The 25,916-nt window shown below is 46.6% G+C and overlaps 1 protein-coding gene and 1 pseudogene across 3 annotated transcripts in view; one reads left to right on the top strand and one right to left on the bottom strand.

Annotated features, from left to right (window-relative positions):
- Positions 1–25,916, bottom strand: part of LOC119396502 (homeobox protein slou-like) — a 346,344-nt gene that overhangs the window by 181,850 nt on the left and 138,578 nt on the right. The window lies entirely within an intron of this gene.
- The window catches only part of LOC119397579 (glutamate receptor ionotropic, kainate 2-like), an 84,692-nt pseudogene continuing 72,000 nt past the window's right edge, over positions 13,225–25,916 (top strand).

The raw sequence follows: 25,916 nt of genomic DNA, 5'->3' as shown, positions 1-25,916 counted from the left end.
ATCATGGTCATCATAATCATAATCATCATCATCATCATCAGCGCAGCGCAGCAGAAGCAGCAGCCGCGCTGTCCCTGTGTGCTTCTTGTCTTCGGTCTTGTATTTTGCGCTGTACAAATCAATTCCAAATGAATCAATACCAACTAGCCCAGCTGCCGTTTTGTTGCTATTTCTGTCGTTTTTCCTTCTTGTTTTTTCGAATACCACATGGTAGGCACTGCGTGCGCACCGGCCTCATTTTCTATTTAATTAATGGCATCTTCGACAATTCGCCCGTGTGCACCGGGGCGCCCAGGCGCTACGATGATTGGACTAAACGGCGTACCAGGGCGCCCCGGTGCGCACCGGTGCGATTTGTCGAATATGCCATAAACACTTATTCTTTCTCTGGATTATCAAAGAAGCATAGACAAGAGAGAGAAAAAATATCTTAATGAAGATCCCGGAGAGGCTAGCCTGGTTTGTCGTCTGGCTTGCTACCCCTGGTGTCGGATGATGACTATGGTATATACAATGAATCACATATACACGCAAACGGTACGTACAGTCACAAACGCACACATATATACAAAAAAGAGTCATTCACAAACTTTGGTTAAGTCCGGTGTTCCTGAAGAACACCAACAACGCTTTTGTGTTGCGCATCGCACAACCGCTGTCTTGCCACGGGCCGAGGAGGTGCCGTTTGTGCAACCTGCGTCTCTTGCACGCTTGGCGTCTCCAAATAATTCGGGCCTACATATCTTGAAAAGAGAACCTCTTGTCCTTGTTGGAGCTTTTCAAGAAAAAAAAAAGGAAAAAAAATGTCTCCGCTCAATTTAAAGGGCAGCGCTTCTATACACATACCAAGGCTATTACGCTATCGATATGAACCGGCCCTGATTTGCATATCACTGCGCATTCGCCACTCCGTTCCTTCCGCGCGAATGCGCAGGTTTCGCGCCTTATTATATACGTTTCCTCACTATGCAGCACAAGTGTTTGCGTTTTCGTCCTGAGGGAGCCTGACGTTCGTTTCCTTCGTAAACAAACAGTGCTCGCCTATTCAGCTTAGTAAGCCATATGCATATCCCTACGCATTTATTAGAAGTGTCGTCTATTTAGTATTTGGCGGCTCCTATTCGTGAATAAGTCAACAGAGCCCGCGACGTCCCACCGCTTCATCTTTAAAAACCCATTGAAAACCGTTGAAGTCCATTAAAAACGCATTGTGGGGAGTACGGGAACATGCCGTATGAAGCAATCCGTTTGCGAGCAACCCAAGGACAGTTTTTCTAGAAAGATATGTCATACTCGTGCGAGTATAAAAAAGCGCTTTTACAAGAAAGCGCTATGGGAGACACGTGTTTACCGACTGCGCTATGTTTATAAATGTTACTGAGGCCTTGCGCGCACCATGCAATTTCGATGAAATGCGGTGAAAGAGAGAGGGAAATATTTTAATAAAAATCTGGAGATGTTAGCCTGGCTATTCGCCTGACATGCTACTCCAGGTGCTGCATGATGATTATGATATATACACCGAAAACCGCATAACACATACAAAACACGCGCACACACATAGACTACACTGTTTACAAGGTTTCCTTTATGCTCGTGGCGAGAATACAAGGGTGTTGAATGTATTCATAGGTCCCCGTGAAAGGATTGCTGATGTTAGTGGAGAGCAAATGGCGTTGCAGGAAAGAATAAACAAACCTCTTCTACTGAAGTTGGTGAACTGGGACCAGATTAGAAATGCGATGAATAAATGGGTAGATGTTAATAATAACATTTAAGACAGAACACACGAGCCAAAGCTGTAGAGGGCAAAGAATGAATACGTGCCATGGCGCGTCGAGTTTTAACAATGTGCGCAGAAATGTCCAAACATTCTAAATGCGAAGCATTTCTTCGCGGACCAAACGCAGTTTGAGCGTATCTATCTATCTATCTATCTATCTATCTATCTATCTATCTATCTATCTATCTATCTATCTATCTATCTATCTATCTATCTATCTATCTATCTATCTATCTATCTATCTATCTATCTATCTATCTATCTATCTATCTATCTATCTATCTATCTATCTATCTATCTATCTATCTATCTATCTATCTATCTATCTATCTATCTATCTATCTATCTATCTATCTATCTATCTATCTATCTATCTATCTATCTATCTATCTATCTCCAAAAACGGCGTCCTTGGCTTTGCTTTGTGCACTTTGATTTCTCTTTATTTCACAATTTCTACATCATCAAATTAAAGCTACAAATAACGCCCCCCTACGCGTTCCTTGGCTACAATATGCGCGGGATTCACGGCGGCTTTTCTGACGTGCGCTGCTGGCGCTGTTAAAAATTACTTCGCGGATAGCGATGCTACCGTCACGGGGTCAACGACCAGCAGCGGAGATGCGGAAAGGAACGCTGAATTTAAAGCAGTAGCATTATGCAGAAGAGCGGCGCCTGCACCGTTTGACGCGCTCGTACAAGCGCTTCCTCCGCAGCTGACACTTTAAAGCGACGAAGCGGCTTCCGCTTTCATGAGCACATATAAAGGAAGACTGGGAAGAGCACAGACTCGAAACAAACATTTGTGATGTCACTCTACCAGAAGGATTGTTGTAGATGTAGATGTACACGTCCTTAGAAGTGCTGTAGCCTGACGACTTGTTTTATCGCTTCGTCTTTTTTTTCCTTCACGCTTTTTGAAGCCTCTTCTCAAAGACGCGGAATACCTATTTGGGAGTTCACTGACATGTCACCCGTTCGCAGGCAAGAACGTCCTTTCCGTATAGATAGGATGAACTCCAATTCCAACTGCTGACGGTGTGTCGAGAACCAAGAGAATAAAAGAGCTTTTCTTCAAAGGCTGCGGTTCTCGCACACATTGAATGCCTGGCTAGGCGATAACGGAGCGCTTGTTGACTGCGCTCGGGACGTATCTGACAATTTACGTCTCGTTCTCGCATACCGAGGTTATCTGCGTACGCAAAGGGATGTCCGCTCGAGCTTTCCTTGAGTGTGAGTTCGTGGCGACGTGCTATTTGAATGGGTTCTGTGATAAAAATGCGTCATGGAGCCGCGGGCGGTCTCCGCGGTAATGCGTTCCTGAGAGTTTTTTTTTTTTTCTAAAGGAAAGAAAGTGGTTACACGCGTAGAAGTACGGACGAATGAACTCTTGATGGACTATGAAGATGGGGCCAAATTCAGTTCGCGAACATTTAGATATGGGTCACGCGCTTCCTTCTGGAGCTTCATTAGGCAGGGTTAGAATAACCAATTGTAATTGATGGGTTTTTGGGTCCCAAAACAACGATATGATTGTGGATTGCTCCGAAAATTTCGACCGCCTGGCGTTCTTTAACGTGCACCTAAATCTAACCACACGGGCCACTAGCATTTTGCCTACGTCGAAATGCGGCCGCCGCGACCGGGATTCGATCCCGCGACCTTCTGGTTCGAAGTTAAACGCCATAACCACACCGCCGCTGCTGACATGGTTATAATATGGCACGCGAAGCATTGCGTAAGCGTTTGTCGCCTCTGCGCATGCGTCATACGCTGATCTCCTGAGTAGCCACATTAAGTTACTGAAATAGCGTATCGTATATCCAACGGACGCTAACCCTGCGTATACTACTCTAAAGCAGACTCAAAACGCAAATGCTGTAATTAGTGCACACATTACTGTAATCACGCAAGACACACCTTGACCTGCCCTGGTAGCTTATCAGATAAGACGTTGAGCCACTAAGCTCAAGGACACGGGTTCGATTGCGGGCCAAGGCAGCCGCGTTTCGATGGGGGCGATATGCATAGAGCACCCGTGTGTCTTGATTTATGTGCACGTTAAAAGAAAAGAGAAAAAAAAAAACAGGTGGTCAAAATCAATCCATGGTCGCACACCAGGGCGTGCCTGTTATGCTGGTTTTGGCATTCACACTCGTGTCTCGGTTGGTCAATGGCGAATTATAACGCGGTACGAAGGGCTGCCAGTTCCGCTGCCGTCGATGTTGTTGCGTGAGATGCCTTAAATTCAAACGTGGTAACCGACCACGGACTATTTTCTGCGACTCTAAGGCGGCACTGCAGTCTCTACTATAAGCCTTACGCCGTGGACCGCGCCAACAGCTGGTAGTGTAGACTGCAAAGGTAATACACTGTCAAACTGAGAAAGGACACCAAGTCACTTTTCAGTGGTTACTTAGTCACTGCGGTATCATCGGCAACGAAAGGGTCGATCAAGCTGTCCGTTAAGCCCATACAGAAGACCACAAACTACCCTTACCGCTTTCTAGACCGACGCTGTACGGAAGCTCGGTTTGCTTGCTCGCCAGCGCACTACGCCACAGTGAAACGGGCCGCACTTCAAGTATGCCCGATTGCAATCATTTGACCCAACATCGTCTTCCAGTCCCATCATGGCTTCGCCGAAGAGACGCTACTCCTTTGTGTAGACTGTGGTTGGGCGTTGCGTTTACCAACGCCTATGCGTTCTGCATTGGGATGGCCGACACCACTGCCTGTAGCCACTTCGGCCATCACGATACCATTGGACATATATTTTGCGACTGCCCAAAGTACAGTGCACAGCGACTATGCCTTTGCAACGCGCTCAACAAGTTGGATGATCGACCTATGTCTGAAGAAAGAGTTCTGCACCATCGACAGGACACAACGTCGCAGAAGAAGGCCCTGCAAGCTTTATTTCGCTTCTTGCGATCGAGCGGCCTTTCTGAACGACTGTAATTAGAACGACCTTCCTGTGTGCGTGTGTGTACGTGTGTGCATGCGTGTGTGCGCGTGTGTGCGTGCGTGTGTGTATGTGCGTTTGTGTGTGTGTGTGCATGTGGCGCGCGCGCGCGTGTGTTTGTGTGCGTGTTTATGTGAGTGTTTTCTTTCTCTCTCTACGCCCTCTTTCCAACACTCATTTTCCCAGCGCAGGGTAGCAAACCAGATGCTAATATCTGGCTAACGTCCAAGCATTCCTCTTCATCTCTCTCTCTCTTGGCATTAACAGTACCACAGCACATACCTCAAGTATTTCCATAATATCACATATAAAATCGGCTGAACTGAGGGAAGGTGATATAACTTTCCTGGTGCTCTCGGCCAATTGCTACATGGCAAGATAGAGCACAGCGCCGAGTGGCAAAGATAGTAAGAGATTGATCGAAAGAAGAGAGAAGGATCTGTCAAGACACCGCATAACTATCTAGCGAACAATTTTCGTTCTTTGTTAAGGCTAGAGGGGAGCCGCGCAACAATATAAAAGAACGAAAATATTTTAAAGGGATTAATCGGTAAGTAAGCCTATTCAGAGCAGGCACGTTCGCTTCCCGCAATGCAAGTGCTAGCATGCGCAAACACATCCGCGCACCGCACTGAGACAACAAAAATTTGATTGCCGTAACGCGGTGTAGTTAGTGAAACGAGAAATCGAATAGCTTGCGTTCAGTGCTGCGTCACACCCACGCAGACGCATCGCTTACACACGCGTCGCGCTTCTTTTTCACGCGACGTGCCTCCATTAGGGCACGTGCCGAAGGATCTTCGCTGTTCTCGAGTGTGCGGATATTCGAGATAAGTTACTAATACAGCACACACACACACACACAACACACACACACACACACACACACACACACACACACACACACACACACACACACACACACACACACACACACACACACACACACACACACACAAACCACACGTATGCACACACGCGCTGATTACCACTGATGGAGCACCATTCAGTTATTCTCTCGGGGGATCATATCGCGGCACTATCTACGCTTTTCTATAGGCCTTTAAAATGAAGGAGAGTACGGAAATGCTTTTTATAGGTAGGAACTGCTTGTTTTTTTCGTGTAAACTAATCAATGAAAAAGAATATTTACTCTTAATGCCTCTATGTTACACTAGCCGAACTGTGTTTGTGGCTAGGAACCTGGATTTCTCGGTATTACACTGCGCGTGCATTAACAGAACTGCGTTTCCTGAGTTTTTTTTTTGGCGCTGTCATGTTCTACGTTCCCTTTTTTTGTATGTGCACCCACCTTGATGTACAATAACCTTCAATGTGGAGTTAACTAAGCACATATTGCTACGAATATGCTACCTTATTGAAAGGCTACGTGAGCATTATGTTTGTTTTAAGTCCGCACGGCGAGGCAATCTTCTGTACACTCTCGTTTTCATTACGCGTGGTAACTTAAAGCATTACTTATAAGCCACTTCCGAGCACCGTTTGTAGTACAACGTGGCCCAACGCGTGAACTCTCCGAAGGATTAAAAAAGGAAATCACTTGGTGTGGGCAGCTTAAAACAAACAGACTGTAAAAGCTGCGTGGGTGGTTGTCAGCCTAATTGTTAGCCGCTACAATAACAAACTTTTTAAGACACTAATAGAACCTAACTTATTGCAAAGAAAAAATATAGGTTATTTCGCCCCTCTCAACACGCAAGCACGCAGTTGGGTAATGTCACGGCGCAAGCGAGCTTGAACGCGTAAGTCTCTCGTTCATGCGCCGTCGACATCAAAAATATTTGTGCTTCGAAAACTCAAATGTGTACCTTGTCTGCGCGCACTTTCACAAAAAAAAAAAAAATTCAGAAAAAAAAACAAGATAAAACGAAAGTGCGCGATGTGCCTGTTTTTGAAAAGTAACAAAAACGAACTACTCGCGTAGAACCTCGCGTACAACTTTAGAAGGAACCTTGAAAAGCAAGGCCAACCATGATGTTTACGATAGAGTTCCGAAGTTGATTGTACGAAACAAGTACATTTTTTTCGAGGGGCTTGTTTCTTTGTTAAACACACCGAATTGATTTAACAGACACTTACGCCATAGAAAGCATAGGGGACAGCATATTGTTGTTAGTTTAACTGTGGTGTAGTAACATGACATAAAACGGATGGACCTAATATGGACTAAAAAGCAGCCTTTCCCGTCGGAGGGAGTCCGAACTTTCAACTTTCGAATTGCATTGATGGGACTCGTTCTGTTCAAAACATAGCGAGCTTTAATACTTTAGGAGCTTTCATACTTAGCACTTGAGGAATTGGCTTCGCAGCACACGTGTCAAAAATTAGCACGAATGGCCCCTATCAAGAGCAACCAGCATTCTTCAGGTATAATGCCAGCTGTGGATTCGCTTTAAGGACTTGTGCGTCTCATATCCCGACGCGTGAATAATTCTGTGGGACGCAACACGCTCAGATCAAAAGGGAGCGGATCTGCAGAATGCCGTCCTGAAGAGACCAGGCAAGCTCTTCCGAGGCCGCTCCTCATTAAATTGAGCAACGCTGCAACGAAGATCGCGATGCGCACTATCAAATCTCGGGGACACGCACACACTCACGGCGGCGCGCAGTGCCTCCGAGAAGTTCTCGAAAAATTCTTGGCGGCGTCTACGGAGAATGCAGCTTCGCCGCGAGTCCTGACTGTGCTGTCTGCCGGAATCCCCAAAACTGTGGAGATCGTGAATGCGCCGAACGGGAAGATGATGTCATTTCCGAGGTTCCCGCTGAGTTCCCCAAACATGGGCCGAAGTTTTAAACCTCTAAGACGATGAATCTGCACGGCTTTTAATTAAGATAGGGCATAGCGGTTATTTAATACGTAAATAAACGTGTAGATAGATAGTAGATAGATAGATAGATAGATAGATAGATAGATAGATAGATGATAGATAGATAGATAGATAGATAGAAGAAGATAGATAGATAGATAGATAGATAGATAGATAGATAGATAGATAGATAGATAGATAGATAGATAGATAGATAGATAGATAGATAGATAGATAGATAGATAGATAGATAGATAGATAGATAGATAGATAGATAGATAGATAGATAGATAGATAGATAGATAGATAGATAGATAGATAGATAGATAGATAGATAGATAGATAGATAGATAGATAGATAGATAGATAGATAGATAGATAGATAGATAGATAGATAGATAGATAGATAGATAGATATGCGTACTTGCGAGTCTTTTTCCGAAGCTGTTTCAAGCACTGGCGTAGCTCTGTGGTAGAATACTTGACTCTCACGCACAATGACGGGACTCGATTCCGGCTCGAGCCCTGATTTTCGTTCTTTGCATCCGTCGGGATTTTTAGCTCACGGACAACGCCATCGACGCATACGCCACATTTTCCGCGACACGTGCTCTTTAACGATATCGCGTTAAAATTTAACATGGCTTGCAATGGCGCTCGAAACTATAAGAGTGCAATGTACAAGGAATGCAGGTCAACCACGAGCAAGCAAACGATCTAGCGATAATGAACAACTACTAGGGTGTAAAGACAATGAATATGAAAAACACGAAAAAAATAAACAGGACAAAAGGGAATATCTACAATATAACCTTGCGCAGAATACAGGAGGCAAGATAATATGATGTACTCGCAACGGCGTGAAACAGTTTGATGGAGCGAAGGCGCGAACAAACGGCCTTGAAAGGCCCAGCCGTCTCAAGTGATGGTCCCCAATTACCTGCTATAGCCTATTACTTAAAAGCCTGTCGCCCATGAGCTAATGCGAAGCGTTCAAACAGAAACAAAGTACACATAAGGATAAACAGAGGGAGGCCTTCACGGCCCGTTTCCACTGAAGGGATTACGGGGCACATGTTTATTCCAAGAGAATAGCCGCCGGTCAAACCTATAGAAGACAGGCAAGGTTCCACACACATAACGCCCATCTTTCGTTCGCACATTGTCTTTTTCTTTATCTCATTCCCCGTCTTAGAAAACGCCTGCGGACACGCTCACACTGAAGAGAAAAGGAGGAGAGCGCTGCGCAAATCTCCTCGAGGAAACGCCTCGCTAGAGAGATGAGAAAAGGGATCGCTGAGGGAATAGGGAGGAGGGAAAAAGCCATTGACTCCGCAGCAGCACCGAAGCTTCAGTAGATCTATACGAGCGGAACTTTTTCTCGGCGGTAGCGCGGCTGTACGTGTATAACGCCGCCGAAGGCGCGTCGTACGCTGACTGCTCTTCCGTCTCTGCACTGTACACACAAAGCAGCGGCGTGGCGTTCGGGCGGGCGGCGTTTCCCCGAGTCCATTTTGTTCCGCTGTTCGGGAGACGGCAAATTGCGCCCAGGAGACAACGACATGGCTGCACCGCCGCGCCGACCTGAACCTCGGGAAAATGAAAGAAAAATAGGGACTGAAAGTTGGAAGAAAGAGCCTTGACGTTACCGGGCGGGGAAGAAATCGGGTTTTCCCGAAGGCTCCCTGCTTTATTCTTCGGCACTGCGAGTATGTACTTCGCCACGTTGCCCGCACGCTTGTGCGGAAGCATGAGAAAATTTGGGAGAGAGAGTGGGGGGCACGTGGCAATGCGTATAGGGAAGAAAAACAAGGATAGTCGTGAGGTAGGTAGGGAGATAGGGGAGGCGAAATAGGGAAAGCGAAAAAAAACGACAAAGAAGCGCATAGCGGGCGAACGATGGACGAGGGAACGGGCCCTTTCCCTGGCGTGTAGTTTAAGTAAAAGCTGCGTATCTCGCAGGGAAGTGCGGCGGAATCCGTTTTACTCCGCAGTTCACGCGCGCTTGTTTTTCGTCCTATCGGGTTATCGCTATACGCACAAACTTCGTCGCTTTCACGGACGCACGTATCTTATTACTTTTCTTTTATTCTCTGCCTTTATAATTCAATTACTTCCTTGATTTTTTTGTCGCCGTTGCGCTTATTGCGAGAAGCCAGAAAAACGAAGAGGAAATGAAGTGAGGCAATAACCAGACGCTCTTTTCATGTGGCTAAGTAATAAAAAATAAAGAAATAAACAGTTCATTTCGTTTGACTCGTTCGGCGTTCTGCGCAGCGTAAATGGACGCAGCGCGTGGCTCAAAGATATTTCGTTCCTGAGGGCGTGGTACCGAAGAGTTCTTTTATTGTCTAGTCCCTTCCTAATTTCCCATCCCCACCCCCTCCCCTTAAAACGCTCCGCTCATGTCTCCCAGCTACTCTCACCCTCCCCCTCGCCATTCTCAACCCCATGCTCTCACCCCCCCCCCCCCATTCTTCATTCTCTTCCATTCTCCATTCTCATTCTCCATTCTCTTACGCCCTTAGCTTTCTCTCACCCCGTTACCATTCTGTCTCTCCTGCCCCCCCCCCCCCCCCCCCCCACACACACACCCTTAACTCCCCCTTCATTCTCAAACTTCCGTACCATTCCACTTTCCTTTACCTCACCCTTTCTCCCACCACCGTTACCATTCTCTAACCCCCCCCCCCCCTTCACCTCCTCCTCCCCTTACCGTGCCACTTGATTCACCAGCAGGTGGCTTATTCTTCCCTCGTTATTTTCGACGCTTTTTTGGAGCTGGTGTTTCGTCCACTGGCCAATTTACACCAGTTGTTGCTGGCTTCCATCTACCGCCCTTTTCGAAACGGTACCTTGGCGTTTCCATGACAACGAACGCAGCGCTAAACGCCGAACAGTTACTGCTGTTGCTCTATTCCCTATACTTTCTTTCCTCTACCCCATCTTCTAGTTTTCATTTTCTTGCCTTTTTTTTTTCTTATTGTTAGCTTTCGTCCTTCGACGATCGTGTGCAGGCGCCCCTTCTCGCTCGTATACCTGCGAATCGTTTCAAAGTTGCAACAGATTTATTGCCCCAGCTTCCGGCGAACGTCCTCGACGTCCGACGGAAGGTCCGTAATTGAAGTTTATTAATGGCTCCCGAACGGGTGGCGACATCTTTTCTTTGCCGCTTACGCTGATCGTTACTTGGCCGTTTAGACTTTCGCGCGTTCCTCGTTTTTCTCGAAACAAGCCTCAATCTCTGGCGTACTGTGCCATCTCCCTCTGCACTGGCTCCCTCTCCCGTCGTCCCCTTTGACGCTGATTTATCTATTTCCCGAGCGGATTGCGCCCGATTCTACTACATCGCAGACAAGACCCAAACAACAAAACCATAAAAAGAGAAAAATGGCACGGTGCTAAAAAGTGACATAGTCGTTTAAAGGTATTTTGATGTGGTTCTGGCTTTTCGATGGGGTTGTAATATTTTTTTTGTCAAATGGAGAGGGCATTCCGTATCTTTGTTCGGTTTAGAGTGCAATTCTTTAGAAATCGTAATTTGAGGAGCGGGAAGCTTTACTTCTATACTTGTTTGCGAACGCATGTAGACAGAAGCTTCGCTGGTTTAGGTAACCTAACCTGACTGCGAGGAACGCCACTAGCCGAGAGAAAAAAAAAATCTCCATTCTACACGCTGGTGCGAAACTCGCAGAGCACAAAACCTGAAACTCGTCGAAACACTGAAATAAACCTCATTCGCATGCCGAACGAATGTACATATACGACAGGAGTGCTACACACAAAAATTGGGAATAATGCAAAATTTAGTTCACGATGCTAACAAGTTGCACGGTTTAGTTTCAACCAGGTTAACGACAGGAAATCCCAGAACTCTCTGCATCTAACGGAATGTTCGTGCGACGTCAGCGCCCTCTCGTACGTTGCTTTGCCCTCATTAGAGGACACCGAAAGAGAACTCGCGCAGAGGAAAATAGGCTTCGCGTCTTTCGAGCCTCGACTAATTTGGCAGCAAACAAATGAGAGATAATCACCAGTGGAGCCGCCTGTACGAGTTCGGGATCTCGCTCTGAAACTTTTAATCGCCAACAGGACGCCGATGTCGTGCGCCAGGGTTTAAGGGTACCGGATGGCTGTCATGGCGTGGGGTGGGATTACAGACAACCAAATCTTCACTCTGGAGATTTCGAAAACATTTATTTACTTATTTTTGGTGCTGTCGAACTGCGAAGTTCCAGCCGGCTCAAAATGGTAAAGCGCTGTTGATTAAAGTGTCTTTCCGGATTGATGATTATAACTTTAATAGGAATTTAGTTTTTCTTTGCTTATTTCACATAAACAATGTATGCGATATCGGGATGCGTAACTGTTATGTCGCTCAGTTGAGAGATATTGTTTAACAGCGAGCGACATCTGCTTTGCGTACTGCCTTTGAAGTTCTATTCAAGCGGAGCTTGTTTTGAGTTACACGTTTAGGTGGCGGTGTTGTCGTACGCCGAAAACCCAGCGCCGGTGCCCGAACCAATCAATAAATGTGGCCCTCGAAGATGCGCTGGTCTTGCGTATTTGTATGCGCCGTTTTCCAATAATTGATGCTCTCTCTATCAATGGTCTTATCGGTGATCCGCCGTTTCGAACATCTGATCTTTTATCGAGCTCACTGGCCATTTGACATTGCCACATTTCATTATTGTCGGGATATGAAAGCGTGACCTCACGTTCCGGAAATGTGAGTCAAGGCATGATGCCAGTTGCGTAGGCGCGCCCTCACACCACGCCCGAAACCATTCAGAGCCGTGTCGCTTCTGCCTGGGATAGACTCAACGACAGAAAGAAAAAAAGAAGAAAAGAAAAGTATTACGCTACGAAGTCAGAATGCCCGACGAAATTTACCAAGGCGCTCAAGTTTCTTATCTAAAACCAGAGAAACAAACGTGCATCTCTACGGTAAAGTCATATACTTGAAACGCCACTTCTTGAAACATATCTGCAATGTGAGGGTGCGTTAGTGGTCCGGTGGCGAGTAAAGCAGTAAAAATTTTGCTGTGGGAAACACCGGCGCACACTGCATGCTTCGCTCCTCCCCAGGTTCCACATTAGTGGAGCTGAAACACTCTTCCCTAAATGCTTCGCCCCTCCTCGACTTTTTATGCCTATTTCTCTCTTTATTTAAACACGAAAGTGTTTGATGCCGAGTTCCACCAACATTTCACTCTGCTCGAGCTGCACAGTGGGACGAGACACGAAGAGAAAGGCAAGACAAACTGCGCTCGTTTGTCTTGCCTTTCTCTTCGCGTCTCGTCCCACGGCGCAGCTCGACCAGAATGAACTCGTACCTACTCGCCACACTCTCCACGTAACATTTCACTGACGTATTCCCATCACGTCAATACGTCAGTAAAATACGGATGACGAAGAAAAACCGGAAGAAAGAAATTTCGTTTATTTGTGTGACCTGGGAGCCGAACCCATGACATCACGCTCCGCGACGATAGGTGCACGGCGCTCTACCCATTGGGCTACCGACGCTCATTCATGAGGCTTCACAAACGCGCCTTATAACTCTCACACATTCTCCCTTGCACAGTGACCATAGTTGGCGTGGGGCGGTGTCGCTGTTTAAGATCGGGGAAGTGAAGCGCTGCGTTATGACCCTGACAAGGGCGGACAGTGAGCGCTTCGGTAGTTTCAGCTTTCAGTGCAGCGCGAAACACGCCAGCGGCACCCGGAACGATTTCCTACTTTGACGACCTAAGCTACGAACTCTGCCTCTCGCGTTACTAAAACGCTCGGTAACGTAGGCATATGAGCACAGGCGTAGGTTACCCTATTGGTGGGGAGCGCACATCTCGGCGTTTCTGTCCTCAAATGACACGCTTTGAATGAGAGTATGTCGAGTAGCAGTGCTATGTGCTTGTTGATGCCATATTTGAGCGGGATTCAGCATATGCTGTGTCCAGGTGTATGTTAACTACTTCAGCTACTACAAGGGTTAAATCATAGTCTTTGGTGTTAGTCGTCGTGATGGAGATGTGCCACTAGGCGTCAACGTGGGTGCACTCACATCAAACGGCTCTGTAGCTGCCAAACCCCAATAGACGTTGTGCAAGCTCTCCTACGTCAATGTACAATAAACAATCAACTATACTGCTGTGAAGACATGGTTCACTTTCGCGTTATACCGATTCTTGTGACGAAGGGATCAAACATGCTTTTTTTTCCATCTGGCAGGAGGTCTGTTCGAGACCAAGGAGGATGCCATCTTGTTCCAAGCAGCCGTAGACGTCATCAATGAAGATTCAAGTATAAACATGGAGCCCGACTTGGTTCCGCTCGTCGAGCTGCTGCCGGAAGACGACAGCTACGAAGCGGTCAGGGACAGTGAGTACGCACCCTTTGCGTTGACTTAGAGTCTATAGGAAGCGTGAATTCGGAGAAAAATAAAATATTGTGTCTGCAATGCAGATAACATAATTTACGAAATTATGCACATAGACGTGCGCAAAACTCTTCATTAGGGCGGGGGGGGGGTTCAAAACAGGACTGGCTAAGCAAAGGTGTGAGACGGACTTGACGCGCCTCTTAGACGAATAGGGGAGGGGGGCGGTGGAGTGCCCTGTTGTTAAGGGGGACATCAACGGAGAGCCCGTCTTAAATCGCCCCGTTTCTAACATAACTCGCTTAAACCTAACCGAACGTACTCGGACATGACAGAAATTTAACCAGTAAGACTCTTACGTTATACTGAGTACGTGCAGAGCAAGAAGGGTACACAAGAGGATTGTGGTGGTTCTTGGGCCCTCAGATGCAGGAAAGCCAAGGCACGAACAAGAAACACATTTATCGACTTGACACACACACACACAATTACACACGCTTCGTCTGACTGAACAATACAATTATCCTTTAAGTCCTAAATCTCAGGGTTATTAAACCACACGCGAGAGGATCGGTGCGTCCTGACGTCTAGGCCCGTCGAGCGTCACTCACAGTACCGCAGTCAGGTAGCGACGACGCCAGCACGAGGCGGACAGGTGAGTGATGCAGTCGTGCGAAGGTGCACGAGCAGACGACGACCTGCTCGTCGCGGAACGCACAGGCCCACGCTGACGACGGCCGACTCGGACGTGGCACCACGGCCACGATCTCGGCTCCTGGCCCGCACGCTCGTTCGTTCCCGGGACACACCAAGCTCGTCCCGGCTGGCCTGGTCGCACCAGCTCGGTCCCTTTTCTCTCGGCCCAACGACCGGCACTCTGGCTGCCTGGCCGCGTTCTTTCAGCCCGGCGACGTTCTCCCGCTCTCGAGCTTCGCGAGCGTCTCGCTCGCGCACACCGTCGTCGTCGTCTCTGGTTCGGCATACTCTCTTGTGGGTTGTAGTCTCTTAACACACATATAGTCTCTTACTACAAGGATGCACGTTGCTCTCTTGGTATCGTCATCTATTATTATTATTATTATTATTATTATTATTATTATTATTATTATTATTATTATTATTATTATTATTATTATTATTAACATTGTTGTTGTCATTGTTAATTGCGCGCCTCTATAGCAACTGAAGTTGGGCGTCCTCTGTTCAACAGCGTGCCGGCTCCTGCTGCGGGGTGTGGGAGCCGTGTTCGGTCCCATGTCGTCGGTGAGCGGCGAGCACGTGAGTGACGTGTGCAACAGCCTGAACGTGCCACACCTGGAGACCCGCTGGGATCCGGCTCAGGAGGCGTACGACGACTCTCTGAACCTGTTCCCGGACCCCGCCGTACTGGCCGAGGCGTACGTGGCCCTGATGAGCCACTGGCAGTGGCGTTCAGTGGCCATCGTGTACGAGGAGGACGAAGGTACGAGTGTACTTCTCGGGCTCTTCCACGTACGTAGAGCTTTCGTTTAAGCTAGTGGTGAGGCATACCGGTACTTTTATGGCTTGAAAAAAAAAATATATATATATATATTAAAAACTACGGAGACTGAGAAACGCACATCGACGTGGCGGGCGCCAACTATTTCCTTCAGTGGCATGAAACCCCTCCCCCTCCGATTGGTTGAGTCCGACACAAAATAAGGTTCACAGCAATGGATGCAAATTATTGCAAGCAGTTCCACGCCTGTGCCATGTGACTAAACAGCGGAACTGGCAAGCTAGCGCCTTTACCTAGCGAACGCAGATCCTTTTTTGACCATATTGTTATTCTTCTTTCTCTCATGCTTCTGTCTTTCTTCACCTCTCGTCATCTTCTTCTTCTGTCTTGTTTCTTTCATCTCTGTTTCTTTCCTTATCTCTTTATATATTGCACTCTCTCCTCATTTTTATTCTCACCCTTGCATCACTCCTCCTCATCCTCACTTCTTTTTCGCACTCAGTGCTACGCTATGCTTCACATGCTTGTGCTATGGTATACCCTCTTACTTCCTCCTTTTAGATGTGAATCATCTTATAGCGGAGTTCAATCCGGTGGTGGTGGTGGTGGTGGTGTGCAGCGTGACCACCCTTACTGCGCATGCGCAAGCCCTCTCCACACACCTCATCTCCGTCTCCACTCCCCTCTCCCTTTATCTCTCTCTCCCCCTCTCCACTTCCCATTTCCCCTTTCGCTCTCTCCCCACCCCTTCTGCCCCTCTCCCATTTGCCTCTCTCCCCTCCCCTCTCCACTCCCCCTCTGAAACGCGGGATCTACATGCCGAAACGCTGGTTCGCATCGCCTCATGGTCCCCTTTAGCGGGAGATAGTGTTTTTTCTTCTCCCCGCCTGAGCGTCAGTCCTCGCCACGCTCAACTCCCTTTCTCATACACTTGCTGAACTATACTATACAAGGCTATGCCATGCTTTACCCTCCCTCTCCTCCTTTCCATTCACCTCACCCTCACTTCCCTTTCCCACCCCGTTTCTGCACTATAGTATGCATGGATACGCTATGCTAGCAGGAGCTTGGCACATTCTAAACTATACTATACAAAGCTATGCAATGTTCCTTCTCATCCTTACATCACTCCTCTTCACCCTCACTTCCCTTTCTCACCCCCTTGCTATACTATGCTATACTATGCATTGCTATCAAGCATCTAGCATAGCATAGCCATGCTATGCTAGAAGTTGCAAGGCACATACCCGCTTTCAATGGCGCACATGCGCCCGAGTTTTTGTGTCCTACGCCGGAATTACCCGAGGCTTAAACAGCTCCGTGGTTAAAAAGAGAAAATCAGCGATGATGAGCTTTTCACACCGAACTGCCTTTGGTCATTCTAAAAAGACAGGGCGTGCAAACACGGACACAAGAAACAAGTCAGGACACCACAAACGCCTAGAATGAATACTTACCAACTAGCTCAGCTCTCTGTTCTTCTAATGCCTTTGGTCCCCGGCTTTCCAGTGGTAAAGGTGGTAAATAGTTCTTAGAATGCAACATGAGGAGTCTTCGGCCGCCATTATTGTCAAACCTGCGTGGGCATAACCATACAATTTAAGCAATGACTGAAGCAGACTATATAGAGAATAGAGTATAGAGCAGACTTGGCAACCGCCTGCCACTGTAGGATCCCGAAGAGAACAATCATGGACAACCAATTTATATCTAACTCTTATTCCCAACCCTCCACTACCCCTCCCATCTCGTTCCTTCTCGGCATGTACCTTATTTACCATGCCAAGCATTTTGATCCGCCGGTGTAGCTAGAGCCTAAGGAGTTGCACCACTCAGCTTGAGGATGCCGGTTTGACTCCTATACGCGGAGGTCACATTTCGATGAACACCGAATAAAACATAAGAGTCTTGTAATGCTTGTATTTAGGTTCGAGTCAAAAAAGTACCGACTCCCCCCCCCCCCCCCACCTCGACACACACACACACACACACACACTACGACGTGCATCGCAACAATCCTGTCGTAGTTTTACCACGGAAAATTCTATAAATTATTTTAAGCCCCTCGGACGCCCCAACAGAAAAAAAAAGTCACAGCATATCCACGGAGTGAATGATGATGAGTGGGCGAAGCTGCGGAGGTTCATCGGTAAAACGTGAATCTTCCGTGAATTCTGCCCAGTACATCATCACCGACGTGAGATCGGGCGCGTTTATACTAAAGGTTCGATGAGAGTTATGACGACTTGCAGCTCACTTTAATTTTACATGTACGCTGTGAATTTTCATTGTTTAATCACGCACAGGAGAAATCGCACACACGCACTACCTTGGAGGTCAAAATCCAGTGCCTATATATACGGGGTGGTCAGTGAACGGTTGTGCAGCGCGAGCGGTCGGTTTTTTCAATCAAGACGCTGCCTGCGTCGGCGCCGCTGCGCCGCGAGCCAAGATAGGGGGGGGGGGGGGGGTGGACCGTAGGAGAGGAGAAAGAGGGGGAAGCGTAGGAGAGGAGAGGGCGATACATATCACGTACTGTCGCAGCGCATTGTCTTTAGGGAGCCTTCATGTGTGCACGCCCCCTCCGTTTTTAAGACTGGTTACACACTACTACGGGACGAACGGGTGCCGCTATAAGGAGCTTCGCCCCTAAAAAAAATCACAGCATATCCACGGAGTGAATGATGATGAGTGGGCGAAGCTGCGGAGGTTCATCGGTAAACCGTGAATCTTCCGTGAATTCTGCCCAGTACATCATCACCAACGTGAGATAGGGCGCGTTTATACTAAAGTTTCGATGAGAGTTATGACGACTTGCAGCTCACTTTAATTTTACATGTACGCTGTGAATTTTCATTGTTTAGAAAACCATTGCTTTAGAAAACATCTGGCGTCTCTCGTTAAGCAGCTGGCGTCTTTTCGTTTTGCTTTAGAAACATCTGGCGTTCTTTCGTTTTGCTTTTAGAAAACATCTGGCGTCTTTCGTTGGTTTATTTCATCAATCAACGGCGTTTTGAACAAAATTTTTATTGTTTAATCACGCACAGGAGAAATCTCACCAGGCACTACCTTGGAGGTAAACAATGGCTGCTAATGGGAATGAGAGACAGAAGAAGTCGGCTTTTAGCTAACACTTACACTTCTACTAACGTTTCCTACTGGAACATGCCAATGGCTGCTAATGGGTAATGAAAGACAGAAGAATTCGGCTTTTAGTTAACGCGCACGCTGCGAATTTTTTATTGTTCAACAACGCACAGGAGAAATTTTATTTTATTTTTATTTTATTTGTATATACCCTCAGGGCTTACAAGAAGCATTATAGAGGGGAGGGGCTAAGGTACATCGATACATGCAAAAAATATGTATAATACAACGAATATAAAGCAAAAAACAATATTGTAACGGAAGAAAATATAAGAGTGTAGGTAAAAGAGCACAAATGGTAACAAAAGAAATTATATTTGTACATCAGTGAACGAAAATACGACGCAAGATAAAAAAACAGTGATAAACAGAGAAGGGCAGCGGATACTAAAACACAAGAATCGAATTATGTACTTTAGTGCATAAATATAGATACAAAAAGTAATGATACAGGAAGAGGAACGAAAACATACCGGGTTACAAGAATGACAAAAAAAAAATGAATACAAAGTAACAAAGCAGAACACAATTCAATATTGACTAACAAAAAAAAAAAGACGTAGTATAAAAAGGTAAGTGCAATCAAACAATAAATCGCAAATGCAGTAGTGAAGCAACTTGGTGCAGGCTTATAAAGCGTTTGTTAGTGCTTTCCTGAAACGATCTGTGTCTCTGATAGCGACAAGTGACGCAGGCAGGCGATTCCACTCGTGACATGTTTTCGGCAAGAATGAATATGAGTAGGTGACTGTGCGCTGTGAAGGTACATGAACTTTGCAAGGATGATCGACACGTGGGGAGATGTAAGATGCTGGTGTAATGTATCTGGACTTGAGCTCATGGTTATGATAGTAGATCTTGTGAAAGAGGGAAAGACGAGCTAACTTCCTACGAGAAGAAAGGAGAGGAAGGGCAAGTGTTAGTTTCATATTAGTGACGCTAGCAGTTCGATGGTAATTATTAAGGATGAAACGGGCCGCTCGATTTTGCACATTTTCGATTATGTTTGTCAGAGTAGCATGGCCAGGGTCCCATATCGAGCATGCATATTCAAGGTTAGATCTAACATAAGTGATGTAAAGTTGTTGTTTTAGTTTCGCTGGAGCTAAAGAAAAGTTTCGTTTAAGATAACCAAGCATGCGGTTAGCTTTCGACGTTATGTGTTCGACGTGCTTTTTCCATGAAAGATTGTTAGTAATATGGACACCGAGGTATTTATAGCATAGTACTTGATCAAGGGGGGTGTTGTTAAGTAAGTAAGTAGGGCAGGCTGACTGATTACGGGAAATTCTCATTGTTTTGCATTTAGACGTGTTAAGTTCCATTCGCCAGAGCTTACACCATGTTGAAGTGTTATTTAGATCAAGCTGAAGTGTTAACGTATCGTTAGAGCTTTCAATCGCGCGATATATGACACAATCGTCTGCGAACAGACAGATAGTACTTGAGATTTGGTTAGGAAGGTCATTGATGTAAATTAAAAAAAGTAAGGGTGCTAAAACAGAGCCTTGGGGTACGCCTGAGCTTACCGGTACTTCAGGAGAGTCAGTATCATTAGTGGTCACATATTGCGTTCGGTTAGAAAGAAACTCTCGAATCCAATTAAAGACCAAGGGATCAATATTTAGTTGGCTGAGTTTTAGTAAGAGTAAGTGGTGGTTAACTCTGTCAAATGCCTTTGCAAAATCTAAAAATATACAGTCCACTATAAAGCCGGCGTCTAAAAATGCGTGAAGATCATTGCAAAATGTTAGTAATTGCGTTTCGCATGAGAAGGTCTTACGGAAACCATGCTGACTCTTATGAAAAAACCTATTTGATTCCAAAAAATTTACTAGATGTGAGAAAATGACGTGTTCAAATATTTTACAAGGTATTGATGTCAAGGAAATGGGTCTATAGTTATGAGGGTTGTGAGTGTCACCGGATTTATGAAGTGGAACCACCTTGCCTGTTTTCCAGTCTCTGGGTAAGGAGCTGTTGTTCAGTGATTTCGTGAAAATAAGGTTAAGTATAATGGAACTATATTCGGCAGTCGCCTGCAGAAATTTCGACGTGACACAATCAATACCGCACGAGGACGATCGTTTTACGTTGTTAATAATAGAGCTGATACCAGAAGAGTCGAGTAAGATGGGTTCCATTGGAAGGTAGCTAGGTGCAGTGAATGACGGAGAGATGCCAGACTGAGCGGAGCAAAATGAACGAGAAAAAACCACGTTAAGTACAGAAGCACATTGGCTGCTTGGGATTGTCTCACCTGATTCATCAGTAAGAGCTATAGTTCGATTATCGCGGGTTTTCACAACATTCCAAAAGCGTTTTGGGTTGGTTTTGAGTAGTGATGGAAGTGTAGTGTTATAGAATTTAAACTTCGTTTCCCTCAAAGCACTGGAGTATGCTTTTGCTGCGGCGGCATAAGCGGACCACCTGTCAGCAGATGCTGATTTCTTTGCAGCACGAAAGAGCCTACCTTTTTTGTTGGATAGCCGATTCAGGTATCCTGTGTACCACGGTGCGTTGGATGACTGATACACCTTCCTTACAGGGATATGTTTTTTTATCAGATGACATGCTTTGTTTTTAAAACACGCCCACAATTCTTCAACTGAAGCGTCAGTGTATAAAGGACAAAAGCTGTCGAGGAAGGTAGAAAGCTCAGTGTTTATAGCGTCAAAATTAGCCTTATGATAATCATTTATAAGTTTAAACCGCTTGCTCCTTTTAGTCGTTGGTACAGATATTGAAAAATGCAGCACGTCATGGTCACTGAGTCCGGGCAAGTGAGTTATTTTGGATGTAATATCAGGTGATGACGTTAGTATCAAATCTAGTAAAGATGATGTAGTGGAAGTAACACGAGTAGGAAGACTGACTAGTTGTGATAGATTGAAATCCAAGCACGTGGTTAAGAAGCAACCAGTTTCAGCTGAAGCAGGTTCCGCAAACGGGCATGGATGAGACCACTGGATTGAAGGAAAATTAAAATCACCTAGGAGGAAATTGGAATACCGGTAAACATTGCCGAGATATGGCTTAGGCAATCATGAATTTCCTCGCAGAAAGAGCCGATGGAATTAGGCGGGCGGTAGCAAATGCCAAAAACCATCTTTTGAAAACAAATGGTTACGCAGCACCACACTATTTCTAAATTGCATGCGATTTTCAAGAGCGAACATTGAAAACATTCATTCACGGCAATGAGGACACCACCACCGGTTCTCTCAGAGCGATCATAACGATGTATGGTGAATGTTTTCTGGCACTGAAAAAGCTCACACGATGCAATTTTGTCGGATAGCCAGGTTTCAGACAACAGAATTATATCCGCATCCGTGTCATTAATTATGGCACTTAGACTGTCTCTTTTTGGAATAAGGCTGCGCACATTGGCATAGAGTATTGAGAGCACTGATGGTGAGCCACCACCCCTCGCGCTACCCTAGCTAGTGGCAGAATAAAGACGGCCTGACCGGGTCGCCCTCGGGGTAGCGGCAATGGCGTCTGGTGGTGAAGGTGCCTCGCAAACGGAATTGGTGTGAGCATCAAACACATAGCACGTTTTGTTTACATATAACTTTTTGTACCGTAGCTTGAAAGGCACTTTTAAACCAATGCCGAACTCTGTCAGCTTTTACGAGCATGGCGTGTTGATGCAGAGAAGTCTTCTGAAATGCCTAGGCCACTACCCCGCAAAGTAGATTTCTTAGACAGTAGGATCACTTTGGACTTGGAACTGCAAAATTTAGCAATGAGTGGTCTATTTTTGCCTGCCACGTATTTGCCTATTCGGTGGGCCCGTGCTATGTCTCCAGATGATAAGTGAACATCCAGTTTGTCTCGGGCCATCGCGATAATTTTTTCTTCAGATTGGTGGGCGTTTTCATCTGAAACGTCTGACAAGCCGTAAAATAACAGGTTATCACGCCTAGACCTGTCTTCACCCTCATCAAGTCGGGCTCGTAGTTCACTCGCCTCTTGTTCCACGCGAATTAACGACTGGCGTGTGATAGATAGTTCTTGTTGTACATTTGGAAGATCGTTAACCATTTTTTCTACCGCTTGTAGCCGCACGGTAATGTCGGCCACAGCAGTAGCAACCGTCTCGTGTGAAACTTTAAGATCTGCCATTGCCCGTGACATACTGGATTGGTTAGACTCAATTCTAATACAACGCTCATTAGTCTCTCTAACCATCTGAATCAGCTCCGTAATGGCCTTGTCCGGCCCTGGATTTTCTTCAATGTCGCCACAAAGTAAAAGCAGTAAGCAAGAGAAGGGTTCAAGCAATGCTTCTGGGCACGGAAGCACAATCGCAAACGGGTCACTAGTCTTGTAACATTTGCAAGGTAAGAGGAAGGGACCACCAACCTGCACAACAAGAAAGATGTGCCGTGAGTCCTTCATTCTGTTTGTGCCGCCGTGCCCACTGTCGAGGTGGTAGATGGCGTGTGCTTTTAAACCGTCCGCTATCGCACGTGACGATGTCGCTGACGTTGCACTGCGTTCATCATGGTCAGGGCAGGCCATGACGCTGTTGAGAAGGCTGGGAGCTCCGCTTTCAAACGCACGTGAAGATTCAGTGGCTGCGCAGACAACCGAGAGCGTCGATGTCGAGCCGCAGCAAGGAATCTGGACAGCGGACAGCGATCGCTGATCCGGGTAATGGCTGGTAAGAACGCCCAGGAGCTGCACAACAAGAAAGATGTGCCGTGAGTCCTTCATTCTGTTTGTGCCGCCGTGCCCACTGTCGAGGTGGTAGATGGCGTGTGCTTTTAAACCGTCCGCTATCGCACGTGACGATGTCGCTGACGTTGCACTGCGTTCATCATGGTCAGGGCAGGCCATGACGCTGTTGAGAAGGCTGGGAGCTCCGCTTTCAAACGCACGTGAAGATTCAGTGGCTGCGCAGACAACCGAGAGCGTCGATGTCGAGCCGCAGCAAGGAATCTGGACAGCGGACAGCGATCGCTGATCCGGGTAATGGCTGGTAAGAACGCCCAGGAGCTGCACAACAAGAAAGATGTGCCGTGAGTCCTTCATTCTGTTTGTGCCGCCGTGCCCACTCTCCCACGGGCACCACCTTGGAGGTCAAGATCTGGTACTAGCGTTAAGACTGGTTACGCACTACGACGGGGACGAACGGGTGCCGCTTTAAGGAGCTTCGCCCCTAAAATGGGCAGGGGTGAAGCACGTATGGAAGGGTGTTTCAGTTCCACTAACGTGGAACCTGGGGAGGGGCGAAGCATGCAGTGTGCGCCGGTGTTTGCCGCAGCAAAATTTTTACTCTTTGCTGCTTTACTTGCCAACGGTTCACTAACGCGTCATCACTTTGTAGATGTGTTTCAAGAAGTGGTGTTTCAAATAGATGACTTTACCGCATATGTGCGCGTTTTGTGTCTGGTTTTAGATGTGAAACTTGAACGCCTTGGTAAATTTCGTCGGGGATTGTGGCACCGCTGCTAAGCCAACCATAATGTTTTAGGCAGTAACGACGAACCTTTAACTCACGATGTGCGTAGTATGGGCCGGTGGCGAGCAGTGGGATTTACCCGATTTTTGTGGCGCATATACCCGTCTATGATAAACCGTGACGACGACATAACACGCCTGCAAGGCGAGACCTTATAAGGCGCTTCGCCCCTGAAACAGGGCAACACCGAAATCCCCGCACGTGGTCGTATTCTGATTCTTTCACACAAGTTGCCATCGGAATGTGGCAGACATCGCAAACTTGCGTTCAACAGCAGAATGTCGAAGCCGTTAATCCAACTCGGCGGATCGCTATTCGAGTTCGATGCTCAGAAAAGTTTTCGACTAACGCTTTTCTATATCCCGCCCGTCAGTAGCGGCAGAACCCGATGCAAAAGCTGCTTTGGGCACTTTCAACTCGCGCAACGCAATTCGAGGCCTCTTTTAACCGATGCGCGCGTTACGCAAGCATCGACGCGAACTCGTGCGCGAGAAGGCGCGACCAAAGCAGTCTAGGCTTATCGGCGCGTTTGCTGAACGTATGTTTTTGGTCTGTCGCAGAGTGAAAAGCTTCTTTATTTTTATTTTTTGAGGCGGCAGAGGGGTGTCCTTGGAGTCGATGGTTTTCAACTAGCCGACGTGGTTTGTGAAGGGAATACCCCACTGGTACCTTTTTTAAGGGTCCGTCTTGGAGTAGGAAAAAAAAATTCACATGGTCCCTTATGAATTTGCCTAAGACGACTTGAAGGTGAAAGACATCTTTTCCTTCTCACTGACTTTTTCTTCTCATTAATTGAGAAGACAAAGAACATGTCTTTCACATTCACGTCATATTATGCAAATTTGTAAGATACCGCGTAAACTTATTGATCAGTTCCCCCCCGCCCTCCACCCCGTGAAAGGTTGCTTCAACCAACGTGGTTTTGCACTGCCTCCGAAGCGACGACGTCATGTGATGATCTCATCACGTGGCGTCATAGTCATGTCATGACATCACGCGTTTTAACGGTATGTGGCGTCATGATTACGTGGTAAGGTGACGTCCTCACATGATTTCTTGCATCACTCGTGTTGACGCAGACGGTCACTTAAGCACCTAAGGCTTTCGCAAAAAAAAAAAAAAAATCCGTGATCCATAAGTTGTGCTTCGCCATTACGAATAATGAGACCATATTTTGCTTTGAAGCGTTGGCTGCGGCAAAGAAAAGAAAAAAGATACTCAGGAAAGTGTGATGGGTAAAGGGAAGGGCTTGTTAGACAGCCATAAGAGGCAATAAAACGGACAGACTCGCCCTGACAGACCATGCCGTCCTCCAGTGAAAACCATGCGCGCTGCCCATGAGGTTAGGCGGATCGAGAACCCGCCTGGTTGAAAGACATTTCTTCGTTTGAGGTTATTTATTCGTGGCGAAATTTTATTTTTCGTAAGACGCAGCGGTCGGCCACGCGAAGAAGATGCGGAGATAAATCTCACATTCGGGCGGTTTAGCAGTCACAAGAATGCAACTGAAAAAATAACAAATAAGAAAGACGTCGACGTTAGAGTGGACGCCTTCTATTTTTGATATCAACGCTAAAAGGGTGCACAGGCGCCAACTAGAGAATGCTGTTTACTTGAGTATTCGGTTGTTTACTGGAAAAAGAAAGGTATTGACTTGAATTGGCTGCCGCATGTCATGAGAGTCTAGGAAGGAAGGAAAACAGAAAAGCAGAAGGCAGGGAGGTTAACCAGAAACAATAAGCTACAAATAATATGGGGTTAGAAAAAACGATAGGTGTATAGCTTAAGTGTTTTTCAAAAAAATTGGGGGACTCTTAAGCTTCGCCTTTCAGAGTTGAACGCAATAGCGAAATCCGGCCCC

This window comes from Rhipicephalus sanguineus, chromosome 6 (genome assembly GCF_013339695.2).
Source record: "Rhipicephalus sanguineus isolate Rsan-2018 chromosome 6, BIME_Rsan_1.4, whole genome shotgun sequence".
Taxonomy (NCBI): Eukaryota; Metazoa; Arthropoda; class Arachnida; order Ixodida; family Ixodidae; genus Rhipicephalus; species Rhipicephalus sanguineus.
Note: the sequence above shows the minus strand (reverse complement) of the source record. Positions and strands in the feature narration are given on the sequence as shown.